The sequence below is a fragment of the Acomys minous genome (genome assembly GCF_964271855.1).
Source record: "Acomys minous genome assembly, chromosome: 1".
NCBI lineage: Eukaryota > Metazoa > Chordata > Mammalia > Rodentia > Muridae > Acomys > Acomys minous.
In genome coordinates, this window is record NC_140483.1 from 63,063,065 (window position 1) to 63,082,587 (window position 19,523).

The 19,523-nt window shown below is 42.7% G+C and overlaps 1 protein-coding gene across 13 annotated transcripts in view; it reads left to right on the forward strand.

The window, feature by feature from the left end:
- NCKAP5 (NCK associated protein 5) overlaps nt 1-19,523 on the forward strand; it is a 915,906-nt gene that overhangs the window by 506,683 nt on the left and 389,700 nt on the right. The window lies entirely within an intron of this gene.

Here is a 19,523-nt window from a genome sequence, read left to right on the forward strand (position 1 = left end):
TCAAAGATTTATATGCAATTAATGGCTTCTGGGAGACGGGGAGATTTTCCTTAGTGCTGTTGCCTTTGGTCTTGTTGATAACCCCAGTTCACGTTCATGAAGCAACGGCAATTAACCTGGTGTGTCACAAAATGATCAAAAACAAACGACATGAAACTTAGAGTGGATTTGTTGGTAAGAATGGGTCCAGAAGGAGGGGGAAGGGATGAGAAGGCAATGGTGGTGAAAGTTAGTAAAGCACACTAATTCATTTATGGCATTGCTTAAAAAATTGAGAAGTAAGTCCTTATCAAAAAAGAAAGCCTTGAAAATTAAATGAGAACATAAGTGAATACTTCATCTTCCCAAATACCCAAATGCCCCAAGTTTGAACTAAATCTAATGCAGAGTCCATTTTCCTCAGTCATTAATGAAATAAAAATGAGAACAAAACCATGTGAGTATTTGGCACTTGTCGGTGAGGCAGTCTGGTTTTTGTTCGCTTCACACTGGCCATCGGGACAGGGCTGTATGGAAGCCTGGTGGCAATGGCAGGAGTGCAAGCTGCTGTCACAGCTCACAGAGCACGGGGGAGTCACATGATCAACTGACAGCCTCCAAACCCACTAGAGGGAGGAGGTGGGATGGATGCCGAAGCCCACCGGGGAAGAGCACATTATCAAAGAATTATACGATATTCAGACATCTACGAAAGTGTGCCTTGCAGTAAATCTTTGGTTCTGGCATGTGGGAAGAGAGATGGCTGCTCTCCCTGTGTCCATCACTGCACGGGGATTGCTCTTTACCTCGGTGCACACATTTATCTTCCCTGCCCGAAGAAAGGGAAATTGGCCCACTTTGAAATCTCTGCTCAACTTCACTACTTTCGGTTCTTGATGGCTCTGAAGTAAAAGGGGGAGGGGGCTAGAGGTGGCTGGGAAGTGGATTTTAGTGACAACCAGAGAATGAGGGAGAAGATAGTCTCCTATTTTTTATCACTGTTGTCCCTGAAAATGTCCACAGGAACACACAGCTGTGAAACCCACTGACACCAAATGCTTTCTTTAAGCGGTTTCTAATTTTGGTGATACCAGGAATTTGGTATAAGCTACTTTTTCCCTTTCTTACACTATATCATGATGGGTGTATTTTCTGAGACTACATAGGTTGGTTCTTTGCCCCCAAAAGGCCTTTTGGTTTTCAATAAGACTTTGAGAGCTGGGGAGATAGCTCAGTTGGTCACGTGCCTTCTGCATACTTTGTATTTAATTCCAAGATACCCCTCCACAAAAAGAACCAATTGGATGTGGTGGCATGAAATCATAATTATGGCACCGAGGAAGCAGAAGCTGGTGGATCCCTGGGCCATACTGGATGGCCAGACTAGCCAAATTGATGAGTTCTGGGTCAAGACTAGAGACCCTGCCTCAAAAGCAAGTGAAAAAATAATAATAGAACCAAGTAGGGAGCTATAGAAAAAGGCAACCTGATATTAACCCCTAGCCTTCACATATATGGACACACATGTTTACCTGCACATAAATATATGAATAGACACACACACACAGTGTGGGGAGGGCAGTGGTATTTTACCTTTTTCTTTCCCAGAACATGGCCAGCACATCTGCCTTTGTAGATGATATGTAGACTCATGAATGACAGGAACTCATCTTGATATATGTAAGATGTTACAACTGTGGCAAAATTTTTCTCCTTGTAGAAGGTCACATTTACTCTTAAGAGGATCTTCCCAATCTCACAGCATTTGAGAAAAATGAAAGTGCCTACAAATGTCATCTCAGCATCCCATCGTGTAACTGGGGAGCAAGAGTCCTCTGGTGTAATGATTGCAGCCTTGTGAGCAGTTAGATTAGTTAAGACTGGCAGACAATCCTCCAGAGTGGGGCCTTCTATTTCCCATGTGGTTTTTTTCTTTATTCTTGAGAAGTTGCACACATGATCAAAGCTAAGGAAGTCTTCCTGTTCAAACTTCAGACTCAGAGATCTCTGTGCAGCCAGCTAAAATTTTCTAACAGAACCAAATTTTTTTTCAAAAATATTGTTCTGCTGTTAACCAAACACATCCAAGTTTTTCATCTCCAGTCTGTACAAAATCCAAGAACACTTATCAGTGACTGTCATGGTGCATTAAACACCGCGTATGGGAGGCCTCAGGAGCAGTCGGGCCAGACAGAAGATTAGGAGATCTCTCCAGAAGACCAGCTATGTTCTCACCAAATGCCAGGTGCCATATCTATGAGTTTTGCTTCCTAGCATCTTATCTGGCTGATACAATGAGACTCAGAGTGAAAATAGCTGGTGAACAACCTAAATAATGCAATAAATGTCATGCCACATTTTCATCGCTTCTTCAGTGTATTACAAAGCCCAAATGGACTGCAGCAGTTAATGTCTGTTTTCTTTTATTTTGGCATTCATCTTTTTTTGTTTGAATCAATATAAAATGGAATCTTTGTTCTTTAACATTTAAATAAATTGGTATCATTCAGCGTGTCATCCTCTGGCCTTTTTGGTGTGGCTGGTCCACGTCATCCTATCCTTGGAGATGGAAAGAAATTACTTCAGCTTATTTAAAGCTTGACTCAACTCTGTTCTTAACTCTTTCAAGTCCTCTTTGGGATGGTTTCACTGAAGGTTCTGTAGATTACTGTATGCAAGAGAGAGAGAGAGAGAGAGAGAGAGAGAGAGAGAGAGAGAGAGAGAGAGAGAGAGAGAGAGAAGGGAGGAAAGAAGCCAATGGTTACTGTTTTTCAAGATACTGTACGCCTTGTTTTTTGTTTCTATTTGTTTGTTTGTTTGTTTTGAGACTTCTCTCACTGGCCTAGAGCTTCATAATCTGGCTAGGCTGGCTTGCCTTTCTTTGACCCCCAGTGATCCATCCATCTATCCTTCTCCTCTGTAATGGGGTTATAAACATGTATCACCACACTCAGCTCTTTTCCTCTGGGTTTCTGAGAATTGAACGGAGGTCCTGGAGCTTCTGTGGCAAACAGTTTGCTGATTGGGCCATTTCTAGCCCCGTGTTTCATTTTTTATCTTCTTTTCACCCTGTTTGTTGAAAGAATCACCAAGATAACTATTTAGGCTGAGCTGACTGCAGTTCTTCACCTGGTTGGAGTAATCGCCTGACTCCACCTTACTGTAGTAGTCACTTTGGGGTCTTAATGAAGCAATACCTTCCTCTGATTTGATCCCCTGTGATGCTACAGTGCCCTACTTTTATTTCTGTTGCGATTATGATCAAATATCTCATAAAATTCTGGGTCTTGAGGTAGCACTATTCAAAATTTTCTAAGGCACCAGATTGGTTTTCAATGTGGTTGTCGAAGTTTGCACTACCAGCAGCAATGGAGGAGTGTTTCCCTTTCTCCACATCCTCACCAGCATGTGCTGTCACTGGATGAGCTCAGTCCTGATACAACTTGATATGCTGTGGTGGGTTGTCTTCAGAAAAGGGGAGGAGGGATAGGGAGAAGAAGGCGGGAGGTAGGAGCCTATGGTCTGAATGTAAAATGAATGTATAAGTTAAAAATTTAATTAAAAAACAAAAAAAATTCCAGGTTTATACCCTCATATTACGGTGAAGTCAAAGGAGGAACTTGAAGCAGGTAGTCACAGCCAAAAACAGAAACAACTAAATGCATGTGTCTTTGAGTTCAGCATCCGCTCTATATGCCCATAGTATGGGGCTTCCTACCTACAGTGGCTGAGTCTTCTTATGTCAATTAACAATCAAGATAACCCCCATAGACATGCCTATAGGCCAACTTCATCTAGGCCATCCCTCAGTGAGAGTCTCTTCTAGGTTGTGTCAAGTTGATAGTTGAAACTAACCATCACATACAATTTGTGGCTCCTTTCTCCTCGCTTGATTTTTGAAATAACAGTGAGAGAGTTAAATAAGTGAAAGCTGTCCCAAATAGATTTCCAGAAGTAGGGCTAAAAGGGAAAGTGAAAAGCCATCTACAGAAATGTTTAAGTTTGTGGGTTTCAGCTGGAAGTCCCTGTAGCCAGTGTCCATTGGGTTTTTAATTTCATGTGATGGAGTGATAATGTCTGTCCACTTAGAGGCTTAATCCTCCAGTAAATGTCAGCACTGACTAATCATCTCGCTGAGAAATGATTCACGGTGGCCTCCAGGACATCTGATTTCTCAGGCACCGCCAAACTGACCTAATGAGAGTGGGAGCAGGCCACCCCTCCCCCACCCAGTGAGGAAGGCAATGCTTTCAGACCCTGCCTTTCCTTATGGGCTCCACCGTATACTTCTAAGCTCACTTAAAGAACAGTGTACAGTGCCTTCACCAGCACCGTCAGATTCCTTGACTTCCTTTTGACTTCTCTCCACCTACCTCTCCTAGGGCACTGGCCATCCTCCTGACATGGCATCCACTAGCTGCACTATTGAGTACCCACATGGTTCTTCAGAACAGATGTCCTTCTCAGAAAGACCATCTTGCCAGGCTTTGGTGTTCATGAGACCAAACAAAAATATGCCTCTTTGTAATTAATAATTATGTAACATCTCAGCCAGTAGGAGACTCCCTTCCTATACACCTTTCCTAGGCTATTGTCTGTCTTTATTCTTTATCCTAGTTTGCTCTTGCCGTAGAACAAGCTTCTCTGAGCAAAACAGCTGCCATCTTTGTCAAATCAGCTGTGCTTTCTCACAACCATCAATCAGGATGGAGCAGTTGACATTCCCTCATAGATGGAGGGTGTGACAGGGGTCTATTGGACCCCCACCTGAGGATCCAGCTATGCTTTCTAGCAATTTGTATGCATTGCTGCTGTAATTGCTTATGGCCTCCGGAGGCCAGAGGTGCTAATGTCTACAGGTTGGGGAAGGTTTAACTTAGGGTCTCCATTCACGTGCATATGGATAAACCATCATGTACACTGCGCAAACAGTTTCCAGGAGGTTGCTCTGAGGCCTGCCATGCTCCTGCCATGGAGGCCTCACCCCCTGGTCTATAATTTAACTCAATGAGCTCCTTGCCTCTTCAGGTGAATTTTGATGGAACCCCACTTTGGCTTCTTAATGGGACCGTCTCAAGATGCAGGGAACCATTTGCTCTCTGCCAAGGAAAGGGTGTTTTCACAAATTTTGTGATCATGTCTGCACCAGCTGTCTCTACTCTCACACACGGACTGTCACCCATCCCTGTATTCTTACCACTGTGTTGAACAAGGTACACCCTGGGGTCTGAGGAAGGGACAGTCGAATTCTGAGTAAACATTTTCAGACAAAACATTTTAGAACTATGGGCTGAGGTTGCTCGGTGTTTAAGAGTACAAACTGCTCCACTCCCCCCGACCCCCCCAGTTTGGTTCTCAGCAACCACATCAGGCATCTGACAACTTCCAATACCTCCAGCTCCAGGGGCACCCAGTGACCTCTTCTGGCATCTATAAGTACCTACATACATGTGCAATCATCTACACATAGAGACATGCACATGCACTTAATTGTAAGAGAAATAACTCATAAAAATTCCGAATTAATGAGATGACACTTGCACTTCCTTTTAGCCTCAGGTACTTTACTTAAATGCTGTTCCTAGCTTTAGCCACCTCCCATGATTTTGATACACACAGAAGACCCTGACCTATTCCCTACCCTTACCCACTGTGCCATGCATTCATCCAGCTGTTTGCCCAGGGTGGAGGACTCACGTTTGAATTGCTTAATGATAGCTGGGATGGTTGAAATTGGTCATCAGTGTGACAGGCTCTTGAGTCACCTGGGAGGTAAAACTCTAGGATTTATGAGGGAGTTTGTGCATTAGGTTGTTGAGGGGAAAAGACGTACATTAAACAAGGTGGCAGAATTCTATGGCTGGGGTCCTGGACAGAGTCAAAAGGAGAATGTGAGCTGAACATTGTTATCATTTCTCTGTCGCCGTCAGTGGATGTCACGCGACCTGCCACCGCCATGCCTTTCCTACTGTTATGGACTGTGTCCTCACATCGTGAACCAGTTTATCCATCCCTCATTTAAGCGGCTCCTTCAGAGTACTTGATCACAGCCATAGGAAATGTAGCAAATGCATGGACTTTGGGCATTGAACTATATACACTTTGCAATATATAGAGATCTATACTTTGCATTTTGAGAAATGCTTTCATGTATTTCCTTTTGCAGTTCAAATTAGGTTATATAAGAATTAAGGAGGAGGCAGAATTAAATGGTTTATAATGCAGCACAGCAATGTCCTAGTCACCTAAGCCAAGTTGTATGACTATGACAGGAACTGGAGCTTCTTTTGAAAATCTGTAAGCCACCGACATTTGAAAAAAACAACACGGAAACTGTCTAAAGAGAGCAGAACACGTACAGGAGATGGATTAGATGTGTTTTGATCTGCGTGGCCATGCGTGGCAGAGATGGGGTCAGAGTAAAGAAAGGTGCCCTTTGAGTTGATTAAATAGCACTTAGTGAAATTTTACAAATAAATTATATTTATGTAGTCAAGCTGGGTTTCAGAAGGAAATTCTGTGTGGTAGGGCATGTATATGCTCATGAGTACATGTGTGTGCAGGTACGCATGTGCAGGTATATGCCTGTAGATAGCTGTGTTCAGGTACACATGTGCAAGTGTGTGCACGTAAGTATGTGCATGTGCACGTGCACATGTGAAAAGTGTGTCCATGTAGGTTCTTGTGTGTGCATGTGGAGGTAGTTTCCATGTCCAATTGTATGCATGTGTGTATGTGTGCAGGTACAGATGTGAAGGTGTATATATGTGGGTACTTGTGTATGTAGTTGCGTATGTGCAGATGTATGCGTGTGGGTGTGGGTGTGTGTATTTGCAAGTGTACATGTGCAAGGACCAAAGGAGAATGCCAGGTGCTTTGCTTCATTATACTCCACCATATTCCCTTGAGACATAATCTCTCCCTGAGCTAGCTGCTTGGCATCCAGCTAGCCCCAGTGATCCTCTTATCTGTGTCCCCCAAAGTCCTGTTGTTTCAGGGACATGTGGCCATACTTACTTTTTTTCAGTGAGTGCTGGGGATGCCAACTCAGGTCGCCAAGTTTGTGTGGCAAGGCCTCTTAGCCGCTGAGACATTTTGCCAACCCTTAGAAAGAAAAAACTTCACTGAAACTAAGCGTCTAGAAAGAGAATTTCAGTAAGGACAGCAAGGAAGTGGCAAACACCTTTCTGGCGTTTATCTCTTCAGCATGCAATTTTTAATTTTTTTTTTTCAAGAACTCGGGGTAAAGCCTGAGTAGAAATACCAGGCTCTCAGCCACCAGGGGAAATCCATGCCAGACAGACACTGTGCTTTCTGGGCAGCATGCTGCTGGCTGTGATATGTACCTCCGGAAAGTGTGTGTGTGTGTGTGTGTGTGTGTGTGTGTGTGTGTGTGTGTGTGTGTGTGTGTGTGTGTCTGTGTGTGTAGACTTAGAGCGTCTACTCAGTCCTCTCCAAGGACTAGAGAAGGAACTGGGAGGCCTGGCTCACCAGGGGCCCAGGGAAGGCAGAGGCATCAGGGGACTGGTCTCCTTGCTCAGAAGATCCCAGCTGAGATGAACAGGAACTCAGTTTCACCTCTAGACACCACTTCCTTCATTTTTTTTTCCCTAGTCTTTTTACCCCTGCATTTCTCCCCCTGCCCTTTCCTCTTGACTTCCTGTTCTTGGCTCAGGAAGCATTTCAAAGTATCCCAAGGATATTTTTTGCCTACATGCTTGTGTCCCCATTTTATTTTATTTTATTTTTATTTTTATTTTTGTCTTTGACAGAGACCTGGCAGCTAATTGTCCCCCTGTCTTTTCATCTCTGTGGCTCTGATAGAACAACCTAATCAAAAGTAATTAAAGGAGGGAACTATTTATTAGGCTTACAGTTCAAGGTCATGGTCCATCATTCTGGGAAGGAAATCAAGGCAGAAACTCAGGCAGCTAGTGGTATCACATCCATAGCCAAGAACAAAGATACTGAGCTCACCCGTGCCTGCTTGCTCTTATGTGGCTTTTTCATCTTTGGTAAAGACCAGGAGCCTAAGAAATATTGCCATCCACACAGAGCTGGGGTCTTTCCACATTGATTAATAATCAGTACACTCTCCATAGACACCCCCACAAGACCGCCGAGCTACATAATTCCTCAAGAGAGACTGTTTTCTCAGCTGATTCCAAGTCATGGCAAGTTGCCACTTAAAATTAGCCGCCGCCGTCGCCTCGCTTGAGTGCTCTGTGTTAATTGTTCATCATCGTCTCTGATAAAACACATTGATTCCTGTGCTCCTCCACCCCGCTGCTCCCATCTTCACCTACTTTTTGTACAGAGGTTGTGAACCTGTCCCTGGTTTCTGTGTCCTTTCTCGACCATCAGTTTGCAGGTCAGGTTTTCTGTGCACTGCGGTCTGGCTCCAGACGGTGTCAGGTGAGGTCCCAGTGCGTGTCTAGCCTGTGGTTTCTTGATCTGCCCACTTTGGAAGACACAGAAAGCTAGCAGGTGATTGATGTATTGACCTGTTAATTTCATCACCCATGACCAGCATAAACAACATTTGCAGTCTAGAAAGTCCACTTGCATGTCTAAAAACAGTGACCCTTGTGTCCTCAGAACATTCTAGAAGACATAGCTTTTGGAACTCTGTAAGCTTTAGAAATGTCTTATTGGAGGAAATGCAGGGATGAGCTTGTTTCTTTCATTTAAGCTCTGTGAACCTCATTTTCTTCCTCTGAAGACTGAGAATCTTGAATCAGGACAAAAAAATAATCTTCCAAACCCAATATTTTTTTCTCTCACTCCTTTCTTTTCATCCAGCCAATGTGTGTTTGTGCATGTGTGTGCGCACACACATGCGCGTGCATACTGGAAGCCAGAGATGAAGTTTCTCAGGTTCTGTCCTTTTTTTCACTCTGAAACAAATTCCTTCACCAACTTGGAGTTTGACACTTAGGCTGACCAGCTAGCCAGCAAGCTCCAGGGTCCCCCGTCCCTCTCTCTCCAGTGCTGAGATTACAAGCACATGTCACTGAAAACTGAACATGGGTACTCCTGATTTCAAGGGAAGAATGTTACTTTCAGAGCAATCCCCCAGCCCCTCCTTCCACAGACTTACTATATCTGTACTATAGATCCACCATCTTCATATCCTCCTCCTCAAAAATATATGATAGCAACTTAGAGAATATTTTCATTATTTTCAATATAATTACCAACCTCAGGGTAGCAGAAGACTTCACTCTTAAATAGTTACAGGGTATTGTAAAATACCTGGTAATAGTTTTGCTGTGGACTTTAAACTATGTCTGTTAATAATTTGACATGCTCAAAACAAGGGATGGTTGTAGAGCCAGGATGGCATATCTTCTGCACTATCTGATCAGCCATTCTGTGGGACTTATGACTTAAGAGCAGAGCGCTGGTCTTTCCTCTGACCAGCAGACAGAGCTCCTCACTTCTGCCCATTTTTTCTTTTATTTTTAAGTGGGGGCAGGGGCATTTTTAAAATTTTAATTTATTATAATTTATTCAGGTTACATTCTGATTGTTATCCCCTTGCTTGTATCTTCCCATTCCCACCCTCCCTTCCTCTTCTGCCCTATTCCCCTCCCCTAGACTTCTGACAGAGGGGACCTCTTCTTCCACCATATGACCAACGCCTATCAGGTCTCATGCAGATACCCTGCTTCCCCTTCCTCTGCGTGCTGCCGGGCCTCCCCGCCAAGGGAAAGTGATCAAATCAGGAGCACCAAAGTTCATATCAGAAGCAGTCCCCGCTTTCCCCACAGCTGTGGGGAATGAGTTATCCATTGACTATATCTGAACAAGAGGTCCACGCTTACTGCATGCATTGTCCTTGGTGCAACAGTTTGTTCAGGCCCCCCTGAGTCCAGATCCACCAGTGTTGATGGACTCCTTGTGGGGTTCCTGAGCCCTCTGGGTCCTTCCATCCCCCATTCTTCCAGTCCACTGTCACCAGGAGGCCAGTAGCAAGTGTCATTACCTGTTCTGATTCCCCGCTGGGCGAAGTCTCTCTGAGGACATCTATGTTGGGCTAATATCCACTTCTAAGTGAGTATATACTATGGGTGTCTTTCTAAGTCTGGGTTACCTCACTCAAGATCCAGGCCATTTTCTCTTCCCCATTTTTTTGCTTCCCATTGTTTGAATATGGGTAGGTTGTATCTGATAAGTGATGTAAGACTGTGTTAAATGAATTGAAATTATTCCCATTGTAACAAAGCCAGCTGTCTGTAATGCAAGGTTGTTAGGGCTGCTTAATTAAAGAAAAGGGGCTTAATTAGTTAAAGAATAAATTTAACCCCAGATCAGTGTGTGTGTCTCTAAGGACCACACAGAGGGAATAATTAGGAAGTTGGTTTTTATTTCTCCAAGTCTCAAGTTGGTTTTATTTTCTATAGAGAAGTGAAAAACATCTGATCTTAAGCAACCCAGACTCTTGACAAGATTAACTAAGGGGAAAAAATCCATTAATCTGATTACCTTTAGAGTATTAAAGGATTCAAATTCCCAAGGTCCACTAAACTTTAATGATTTCAATAGCACTTCCCTTCGAGAGTCTCAAAGAATTTCCCAAATGCGCTTGGCCCCATGTAGACTTCAAAGTGAATACTTTTATCTTCTGTTTTCTCTCTCTCTCTCTCTCTCTCTCTCTCTCTCTCTCTCTCTCTCTCTCTCTTTCTCTCTCTCTCTGCGTGTGTGATGAAATCAAGATGAAGAAAGGCTAACAAACATTCTCAACCATCAAACGCTCTCGGCTGATGCATGGTTAATATAAGTGACCTTTGGTTCAGCTCATCACTCAAAAAGTTAGTCAACATTTTACGAAAACGGGCGTAGGCTAATTCCCATAGGAATATGTGTCTGAATCCTAAGGGACATATGTTGATATAAAATGTAGAAAATATGCCCAGATGCATGTCTCTAGGAATAAATAGCAGCATAGATGATGTGCGCTGAATTTCAATCTCATGTATTATACTCCGGGCTGAGCTGAGCAAATGGAGAAAATTTTGTTGTGCCTTACCCCAAATAGATTTAGTACAAAGAGTATTATCATCTTTGTGTGGTTTTTCATTTCACAAATAGGAAAGATTGCTTTCTATTAGGCAGGGGAATGCAGGTCTCAAATCGCACAAAGGTTGCTCATTTATTTTCTTTCTAGCTAAATAAACTGCACAGCAGAAAGCCTTCTCTCTCTTTCCCTCACCAGGACACCGTTCTTATTCCTTTCATTTAAAAAAGCTCTTGTGTGCCCTGCAGAGCCCTCTTCAGCCTTCTCCCTTCCTGACCACTGGCTCTTTTACATACGGTCTCTGGATACATCTCTGTGGAACCCTAGATTTGGAACCTAGACTATGCCAAATGTGGGGGACCATAAGAAAGGCCTCCTCCCTTCACGTGTTCATACTCCCTGGGAAGAGTAATTGAGAACATTGGAGAAGTGGTGAGAGGCCCAGTATACACTGCCCTGTAATAGTGGCAGAATTATGATGTCAGAGCCAAGAAAACCAGGCAGCAGAGGTACCAGCTCTCCTGAGTAACTCTGTAGACACACTGAGTTGCATTGTCATTCTCTGACTTTACCTTTGTCCCTGTCCCGTGGGACTTCTGAAGGCTCTGTTCATGATCTTCACACCTTGCGTTCTCTAGCCAAGGTCCAGGCGATTAGTGTTCCCACTTTTGCCCCATGCTCAGAAGTGAGGATTTTTGGCTCAGACATTGTTAAATGACCTCAGGTCTGGGTTGGCCGGTGCGGACTGAAGTCCTAGAGCCAGAGGCATCGGGTTTGTGATAGAAATGAGACAATGGGAGAGCAAATGTCAGGGCCAGAGTATACGGTGTGAGCTCACTCATAAATGAAAACAAATTCATCTCCTCCACCGTTCACACCCCAGGACCTCTGTGTGTGCTGAGGGCAGTCATGCTGCAGTTTCACACAGCTCTCACTTGCAGACAGTGAGAATATCCTCCTCAAGCCAAAGGGTGCAAATGACACCCACATCGAGACCTCGACTTAATGCTGTGTGCTGAAGTGCACAGACTGCATACACTCACTTAGTTGATATGCAAAATAATGGTTAACTTGCCAACTGTAAGTCACCAACATTTTGAGATATTACATTTTTGGACTTTGCTTGACCTTGGAGGTTTCATCCCTTTAATGGCTATGAATGTGTGGAAGTGGAAGTCCTAAAAGGAATACGTAGTCTGAGACTAGAAAGCCAGAGCTAACGTTGGAATCTGCCCATTATGCCGCCTCCATCCGCCTTTGTTCTTGCTGGACCATGATGACAACTTTGAGCAGGGTTAGTCATCTGCCACATGGAGAGGTTGTTCCCATTTATAAGCTGCTTGGGAGGAGCTGAAACAGTGTTTCAAAAATATTAGAAATCTGATGCCCTTTATAAAGATGACTAATGTAATAACAGTTATTATAATAGTTATTCTTTCTTATCCTTGGGGAACTAATTTCCAAACTCTGACTCAGTGTGTCTGACACCTGAGATAGGGCCAAGCTATGTCAGGACTTTCCTTGGTGAGGGAAGGACAAATGTCTGTCCATCCTAGACAATACACCAGCGGTATCTAGAAGAAAGGCTCCACCCAACTTTGGGTTGAGGAGCTAATGAGATCACAGACCTTTATTGAGTTACAGGAGCAGTGATGTCACTGAAAAACCTGCCCTTGCATGCTTTGCAGCTCACAATGGGTACAGATACCCATCAACTCTGTGCTGGCCTATGTATTTAAAGTTTTTAGGTATACATATGTATATGCATATGTATATACAACAATTGAGAGATATATACATATTATAGATAGAAAAGTTTTAATATATATAGACAGAATGGGATGACAGAGAGAGAGAGAGAAAGAACTTTTTGGTGGAGCTAGAATATACACCTAAGACATATATATATATATATATATATATATATATATATATATATATATATGATACACACACATATGTATGTATATATAGCCAGTGAGAGGATTATATGTATATGAAAGGATTTAAGTATTTATATATTCAGGTTAATCCTTGTTGAGGGGCCTTGTGAATCTTTTACATTTCATGGGCTTCCTGAGGCTTGTCAATTTCCTTAGCTTCCTGAGTCTCATGAGCTTCCCCTCTCTGGGTGGAAATGTTTGAATTTTGAGGAAATGTAAACATACATATACACATATGAATACCACAACATATACATGAAACAAAGATAAACATATTTTCTAATAAGACCATGTGAATGTGATCACTGCAACAAGTCGTACTATACTCACTCTCGTGATGAAACAAGATGACATGTGACTACAGAACCTGATGGGGTTGAGGTGAATCACAGGGGCGTGGCCACCCAGCATTAGTCTTTGCGGTGAGGCTGACTGCAGTACAAGTCATGTAGCACCACTGAGAGTTGAGAGCATGTTAGGGACTGCCTGACCAAGTGACGAGTGGGTGGTTTTGAGCATCTTGGATACAAGCAGAAGTGCTGTGCACATGGGTGGGTCACAGGTTGCTAAGGAGTGAACAGGTGAATGTCAGATGTTATGAGGGTCTGTTCAGAACAGCAGGTGAGCTAAAACTTAAGAAATGCTTATTTTTAGAACCTTCTACCCAGTCATTTGGAACCATGGCGGACTGTCATGAGTTGCACATTGACTGCAGAATGTTCTGGACCCCATGCTTATATTTATTCCTTTGTATTTCAGAGTTGGTAATGTTAAGAACTGTATATATGTCTTTGATGTGTCAAGGACCTATTTTATCTATGTGTATGTGTGCATGTGTAACTGTGTGCACATAAGTCAGTGCATGTCTACATGTGGAGGTCAGGGAACAACCTGGAGAGTTGTTTCCCCCTTCCCCCAATTCCACCTTGTTTGAGAGTCCCTTACCTGTTCTTGCCATGTATGCCAAGATAACTGACCCTTGAACTCATTCGCATCAAGATCCCAGCTCCATCTACCACTCTGTAGAAGTGCACGGAACACAGTCACACACTAACATGTCTGACTTTAACAGGAGTTCTGGGGTTTGAACTCATGTCTTCATTTTTGCATCTCAAGCACTTTATACACTGGTCCATGTTTGCATCACTAAAGTATGTGTCCCCAGTGTGAGGTTGTGAATATGCTTTTATTATTTTGCTAAAAAAATAAATAATAGCTCAGAGAGACAAAAGCCATTTCCTAGGTCTCATCAGCAGTGACCTATGTGAAAGGGATGTCTACAAAATCTAATGTGCATTTTGCATATCTGTTAGAGGGAAATTGCACACTGCATCCATATTTTGTACAAAGGACACAACTGCCCATTATTTTGGCCTGATTGTGAGTCTCCTACCCAGCGAGACCCTGTGTCTCTGGAGGGTGTGTGGATCACCACCCCTCACACTCCAACCCTGAACCTGCATCACAGTGGGTTCAAGGTATCAGCCTTCCAAAGCAAACCTTCTGGATGCATATGTTTCTAATAGGATCTTTTTTTCTTCTGCATTTTTCAAATGTACATTCAGGCTGAAGATTTTTCTGGTTCTTTCTGAATATGGGGTTTCACTTATGTTTTCCCTATCATTTTTAAAAAGGGGTAAGAAGTCTTGCCAGTGCATCAGGCTCCCTGGGAGAGGGATTGTAGGTGAGTCGGAGTGGGGAGTTTGAGAGAATAGATGTTGTCAGGAGAAGAATTGCAAATGTTCACACCCTGGTCCTGCTCAGGAACAAGCTGGTTCTGCAACTTAATGAGGTTTTCCTGGAGTGTTAACAAATTTTTAAATAATTAAAATTAAATTGGATTGACATCCTTTATAATTATAGCCACATTTACATGGTGATCCAGGCAACTGGAAGGAGGGGGCGCTGATGAGTCCCTTTGAGACCAAAGTCACAATAGTTTATTTCCACATGAGGTCACTCCCAAGTTTGCAAAGATTCTTATCAGTTGGTCATAACAGCTCATATTCTAGCATGTTCTTTTTACTGTCCTCCATTCACCCCTAAAACAAACAGAAATTGAATTTACTTTGTTAGATTTTTTAAGGTAAATAGTGCCTATTTTGGTCATTCTAACAGTTATTAAAAGCCTTTTAGAGGGACTGGAGAAAAGTTTTGGTGGTTAACAGCACTTCCTGCCCTTCCAGAGAACCTGAGGTCAGCTCCCAGCACTCTTGTCAGGAGGTTCACAAATGCCCGACCTCCAGCTCCAGGGTATCCGGCTCCCTCTTCTGGCAATCTCATGTACCTACATGCATCACACACACATACAAACACACACACACACACACACACACACACACACACACACACACACACGTTGTCTGGTGAAGAGACAGGGCCATGAAAACTTTATAGTTTTTTTCTCAAAGTATTTTACAGAGTACAGTTTGTAATTTGGCCCTCAGGACTACAAAAAAAAAAAAAATTAAACCAAAACCAATTTAGTTTACAATGGCAGACATGATGAGTAGCCTGCATGGTGAGTGCTGCGTAGAATCTGGAATCATCAAAACAGCTTAAGTAGCCAGGGACCACTTTGGATGTGATTGAGTTTCCTGAGGACGCATGTAGAATATCACTTTCTAAAATAAGATTATGTGTCCAAATTGGGGGACAAGGTCAGATCTGGAGCTTTTCCAGAGCATGGATTATTTGGATAACCCTGGAAGGTAATGCATTTGGCTTGTGGGGAGAGAGCCAGCACCAGGGGAGTCAAAGGATGCTTGGATGCCACATGCCAAGTCAAGGAGCAGGCTAGTCTACAGACCCCTCATGCTTCTTTTTCTTGGTAGGCTCATTTTTACCTTTCCATTTCTAGAAGTTTCTTTGTCTAAAACTCTGTAAACATTGTGCATGCTTTGCTGCTTTTCAAAGAGGCTAGGTTGAGATGCTGTCTATTCTGAGATTCCTTAAAAAGTCAACTCAACAAAAACTTGTTTTAGACTTCAGCACAATTTTCTTACACCCAGACGCCATCGCATGTACACACACATACACATAAATGAAGTGCAGTTATTGCATACTAAACTTTACCATACTTATGGGATCGGAGAGATGGCTCAGCCATTGAGTGTACATCCTGCTCTTACAAAGGACCTGAGTCCTGTTCTCAGCACTCATGTTGAGTGACACACAGGCACATGTAACCCCAGCTCCAGGGATCTGGTATCCACTTCCGGCCCCCTTAGGGCGCATATACTTATCTACATATGTTCTCACACAGTCACTCATGGACAGAGAGACACATCACACACTTTCAGATTAATAAAATAAACCTTTACAAAAACTTATGTGTAATTAACAGTCAATCTTTTGTCCAAAATGGGTCAAATCAATGACTTAGTGTTATTTTCATTGTAGTATGATATTCTTTGATAATGGTTCTCATACCTATTATTTGAACTGTGAGAGTTATGCCAAATGAGAAATTTTCTAGATACATAATTTGAATAAAATCTTCAGTTCTCTTTATTCTACAAATGATGTGCCTGAAGATGTCACTTTTCTTTTTACTTTTGGGACTGAGGGGTACCTACCTAGAATAGCCAGTGTTTGAAGTCCCAGTGAATACAGAATGTGGAACTCAAGCGCACCTACTGTGTGTGTTGGTTAAATCTCTGTTCAAGGAGTCCTGTCCCAAACTGTACAGTTCATATGATATAATTTTATAGATATTCGTTTAGTATTATGGAGCAAGACGACATTGTCTCAAAGAGAATGGTAAACTTCAGTTCAGATAAAGCAGACAATTTTAGTTCACACTCTTTGTGATAATAGCCACTTCATTTCCCCGTGTGTGCATTTTAAGACTCTTGTAGACATATATCACTCAAAGTATCTGTCTGTTGAATCTATGTATGGCGAAGAAGAGCTTTCCAGTGTGAATGTTATCAACTTGAATTTCATGCATTAAATGAAATCGACTCATGAAGCCCTGCTATTAACACTATTAGCACAATTTTAACTGAAATAGTCACTGTCGGCTCTTTATTTTCATTAGAATGAATGCTCTTTCTTTTTATCCTGTCTGGCTTTGTGACTTCATGTGATTTATTAGAGATAAGAGCCACAGCTTCCTTCTAGTTAGGGTAAGTCAGTCAAACACATGCTTTGCACTTTGACAGACGTTGTCTTTCCTTCCCCTAAGTTTGGGATTAAGACAGCTTGTGGAGAGATATACACCATCTCCCTTTAAAATGTTCAGCTGCTGCTTGGGAAAGGCGCAATGATTGCCCACTGAAAACGCTTGTGGAGGGCTGGAAAGAAAGCTCTGCTGCTAGGAGCTCCCGTTGCACCTGCACTGGACCTTTGTTCACTTCCAGCACCTGTGTTGAGTGGCTCACAACTGCCTACAACTCCAGGGTATCTGATGTCTTCCTCTGGCGTGCACGCATGCCTGCTTCTGTGTGTTTGTGTGTGTGTGTGTGTGTGTGTGTGTGTGTGTGTGTGTGTGTGTGTGTGTATACATACATACACACACAAATAAAAAATAATTTTTACAGAAAAATCTTGTGCTGTATGAGTGCCTTTTAAACATCTTACAAAATCATTGCTGTTTTAAGAATGCTCTTCAGTTTTGTTTTTATGTACATGTATTATTGTGCATATGTGCATAGATCACAGGTTCATGTGGTAGGGACCACAGGAGACTCTCATGTGCCCTGCTATGCCAGTCTCTGCTTTATTTCATTGAGATACAGTCTTTCAGAGTGAACCCGAATCTCTCCATTTTTCCTAGACTTGCTGACCAGCTAGCTTTTTGACATTTGTTTGCCCCCTCTCCATAACTCTGAATTTATAAGGACACATGACCACACCTGCATTTAACAGGGTTGCTAGGGATTCAGACTCAGTTACTAATTCCTGCACAGAATGTGATCTTACTCATGGAGCCATCTCCACAGTCCCAAGATGTCATAAGATAACACTTCTCTCGGCACTCTGGACTTGCCAAACCCCTCACTGCTAAGAATTTGAATGTATAGCACAGAAATTACTCAAGAGAAAATTCAGTTTATTTTTAATCAATTCCATTATGGCTCAGAGAAATAAACAAACAAAAAATATTGCATGCAGCCATCATGTTGTCTGCGTAGCTTGCGTCTTGCAGGAAGGCCAGCACAACTTGTCACTACCTCTCATTTTAGATCTTTCTGATCAATTCTTTTTGGCCAAGAAACTCATTCTTATGTTGTCTGGTTACACAGGCATACTTGAATAAGCTGCCCTCCTGTGTTAACCTTAGTATTTTTCCAAAACTTGTCCATACACTGATTACATTTTTATTCTCTGTTTTGAAAAATGATTCTTTCTGGAACCATATCTTTGTGTAAATAGATCTTTTAAAAAATATGCCAGAGTGCTCACATAACAAATTCAGTGATTATTTTGAGGTTAAAAGGAATATACCCATTGGCCCATTTAATTTAACCTGGTAATTTTTTTTCAGCAGCTTTGTTCAGTGCTGTGCTGGTGACTCACACAAAGAGAGATAATATCATGGCCCCAGTTCAACAGATGCAGGACTGTGGAGGTGACATTCAGAAACCACATAGGCGTAGGTACATGTGCTCACATGAATATACAGAAACACATACAAACATACATCACACACACACACACACAGAAATACACATACATACACACACAGACACACACACACACACAGACACACACATATATATATATATCATGTGCTCACATGTGCACTCATGGATACACACACACACACACACACACACACACACACACACACACACACACACACACCACATGAACAGATAAAGAATTTTGAAGTTAATTTTACAACCCACAATATTCCCTCCATTTTAGAGTATTGATTTCAGCTGTGCTTGCTGTGTGGAGGGCAGAGTGATCTAGAATGTGCAGTTGAGTTGCCACAGGCCCATTAGCAAGCCACTCTTTGCCTTGTTCTTCCCAAGCCCTTGTGAGCAAGATGCTACAACTGCTCACTCCTTATCCTGCTAAGTCAGTCCTGAGCTGCCCTCTTCCCAGCAGCCACCAGCTGCTCTTGTCTACAGAACTGTAGTGTCAATTTCAGAAGGCCTTTTGAATCTCTGTTTCCAGAACCAGTTCCCCACCTACAGTGACTTAAATGCGCCTTCTCAGAAGACAGGTGATGAGACAGATAGGATTTGATATGCAAACTCTAGGACTGTCCTTTGTCTATCCAAATACTTGATGAAGCTAAGATATTGAGGGTGAAAGCTTAACCTGAGCTACCCACAAAGTGTAACTGTAGGTACCCGTATAAGTAAGATGTAGAGAAAAGCAAACAATGTGAAAACCAAACACAGAGGAAAGGGCACAGCCCAGTAGTGTAGAGAGCCATGGATGGCAGAAGAATCAGGAAGCAGGACTGTGTTCATCCCTGAAGGGAGCTGACGTGATCCCACAGGCTCCTCTCTGCAGCTGACCAGGCACGGCCCCACTGGGCAGAAATAGTCAGAATAGATTCCCGACTACTGTCTTTTAACACACCCTTTGTCCTTGTTTGTGGCCATGCTCATAGAAAACTG